The sequence below is a fragment of the Cryptomeria japonica genome, chromosome 9, assembly GCF_030272615.1.
Source record: "Cryptomeria japonica chromosome 9, Sugi_1.0, whole genome shotgun sequence".
NCBI classification, from domain to species: domain Eukaryota; kingdom Viridiplantae; phylum Streptophyta; class Pinopsida; order Cupressales; family Cupressaceae; genus Cryptomeria; species Cryptomeria japonica.
In genome coordinates this window covers 492,445,226-492,448,293 of record NC_081413.1, presented here as the reverse complement: position 1 = coordinate 492,448,293, position 3,068 = coordinate 492,445,226, and positions in this window count along the sequence as shown.

Sequence of the window (3,068 nt, the reverse complement as noted above, 5' to 3'; positions counted from 1 at the left end):
GTTGGGAAGAATATGAATGTGTAGAAGACTGAAGTAATGCAGAAGTGCATTAAGAACGAGCTATTAAGGATCTAACCGAATAGTCTGTGCTATTAGATAGATCAAACACTTGTTGATTACTCACATCTTTGACAAGTCTGTAGCCCTTAATCGGGTAGGCCCAAAAGACTTTTTGTAAATCCTCTAACAAGGTGGTTCACATCTGTGGATCTAAAATCCTCTAGCAAGGTAGCCTTTAATCGGACTTATCTCCTAACAAAGATTGAGATTCCTAACAGAATCTATTTTGGTAAAGAACATTGTAAGACCTTAACCAGTCTAGTTCCTAATCTGCAGATAGTGACTTATGAGTTCTATCTCACCATGGTTTTTCCCATTTGGGTTTCCACATCAAAATATATTGTGTTATGGTGTTTGTGCTTATGTGGGTGAATGCATTATTAGCTATTTGGTTTGCATGTTTGTTAATCGGTTTGTCTGTTAAACTGTTTTACTGGTTTACTGTTAGTCTTGCAAAGTGTTTAAGTGCAAAGATTTTTTTACATACTAATTCACCCCTCCCTCTTAGTATTCATCAATTGGTATCAGAGCCAACCTTTCTATAAGTTTAACCACTTGGAAAGAGATATGGGGGAATACACCTTGAGGGAACTTACCCATCGGCTCACTTAGTCTGAACAAGCCTATGATGATCTTATGGTCAAATACAAGGCATCTCAAGCAAAAAGAAGAGAACATGCAGAAAAGATGATGGAGCTATATGAAAATAGTTCTTCAGATGAAGCAGACATGGAAGCCCTAATTGCTGAAGTAAATAATTTGAATGAATCAAACTCCAACCTGAGAAAGGAGTTGGAAGGACTGACTATCCAGATGTGTCAAGAGCTTGAGAACTGGAGGAGAATTAAAGATCTGGTGAAAGAAAGAGATCATGAGATCTCCAAGTTGAAACAAGAGATCAGTGCCCTAAATGCTCAACTCCATGCAAGAAAAGTAGAAAAGGAAGACATGCAAGGAGAACTGAACACTGCCATCTTTGAGAATAAAAACCTGTTGGTAACAAATGCTGTTGTTTCCAAAGAACTCTCCAAGTCAAAGGAAATACTTGCTAAGTTTAACAAGAGCACTGTCAAGCTAGAGCAAAAGCTTGAATCTGCCAAACTGGACAAGAATACCAATGGACTTGGTTATTTCGGTCATGAGGAAGGTGAGACCTCTGGTACAAATGCTGGAACATTAAGGAAACAACTGGCATCAAAGGATAAAGGTAAGCAAAAGTTTAAACCTATTTGTTTCAAATGTCTTAAAGAAGGACATACTACAAATGTGTGTAGGAGTAAGGCTTACAACAATTTTCCTTATTTCCTAAATGATAAGCCTAGATCCTATAGATTTGATGGTAACTGTTATGCATGCAACAAGTATGGGCATAGAGCATCAGAATGCAGGTCTGTTATGAACAACACTAGAGGATATCCTCAGAGGAACCAAGGAGCTAGTCCTAAACCTTTTGTGAACCAGAATCACAACCAGTTTAATGCCTTCAATCATCAGCCAAGAAGCGGTGGTTATCAAGCGGCAACTAGATGGAGAGCAAATTGTATGATCTGTCATGGTCATGGTCAAACTGCTGTAACATGCAAAAGAAAGAATGTAAACATGAACAATGGACCTTGGAGAGCACCTAGATTGGTCTTCTATCACTGCAACAAACCGAGTCACATTGCCAGATTCTGTAGATCAAGAAAGAACATATCTGATGATATACTTGTCACTTCATAAGGAAACATTGATGTTGACACTATTCAAGTAGACATGAACAAAATCTGGAAGGAGAAACCAATGGTGTTACAAGAGGAACCGATTTCTGCACCTAGTGTGGAAATCATGGAATCGACAAACTAAGCTTCAAAAGGCTTAGGGGGAGCAAATGGCGAAATGTTTCAAACCCCTAGTTTACACTAGTAAAAGACCTTAACCGGTATGTTATACCTATCATTTGGCAGAAGACCAGAAATGGTAAAAAGGCAAATTAGGGTTTACACCCTAATGGAGGAGCATTAATGACGGTAGGTGAGGAATATGTTTAAAAGCATTTTTCAAATCATTTCTCACTATGAGTTTTCGAGCGAAGAAAAGTTTTCAAAGAGAAGAGCGACAAAAAGGTGATTTGAGCAGAGATTTTGAGAAATTGAGAAACCACGAAGGAGATTCAAATTCAAACTAGAAATGGTCAAGTGGAAAACACAAAGCAGTGATTCAGCAATCGACAAAGTGTGAAGTAAAGGAGAATCAGTAAGCCCTAATTTCACGTGTTTCAAAAGGTATTTCTTGAGTTCTTAATATTTCTATCATGGCTTCCGTATCTCATACCAGTTCTAGTGCATCTGTTGAGTTTGTAAGTTTTATTCAAAGGAAGTCCAAGTATAATGCCCTATCACAAGTTCCAGCTGGTGTGATAGTAGAAGAGGGAATTTTTTACTACATTGATTGCAAGATAGAAGACCTAGGGTCTCTAGCTATCCACACCCAGTTAGGCTTATTTTATGGTAAAGACAAGAAGATCAAACCGGAGTTTAATATTTTGGAGAAGAAAAAGCTCCACAATGTCGTTTACTTCCTAGAAGATTTCACAGAGGATCATATAAGGATCATTCTGAGTAGAGTCCATGGTGACAAGATGTACCTGGAGAGAACACATGACATCACGCCGTAGGCAATTCATGCAGTCACTGGATTCTACAACACATGGGAAGTGTCAGCCCTGAGGACTATAAGCAAAACTGAAATGTCGAAGCTCACCGGTTCAGTGAGAGACTCATGAGGCATGACAGTAAATTCTATCAAGGATGATTTGGTGAAGTATGCATGCATGGTGATTGGATACTGGACATTCTCAGCCAACAGAATTAACTCTGTATCTGCTGCAGTGGTAAATGCCGATTACTGGATGATAAAGGAGGATGCATCATTTGATCTGTGCACTAGTATGCAGAGACAACTCCTGTTGAATCTGAAGTCGATCAAACAGGAAAATGCACTAAGGTTCAAGTTTGGACAACTACTGG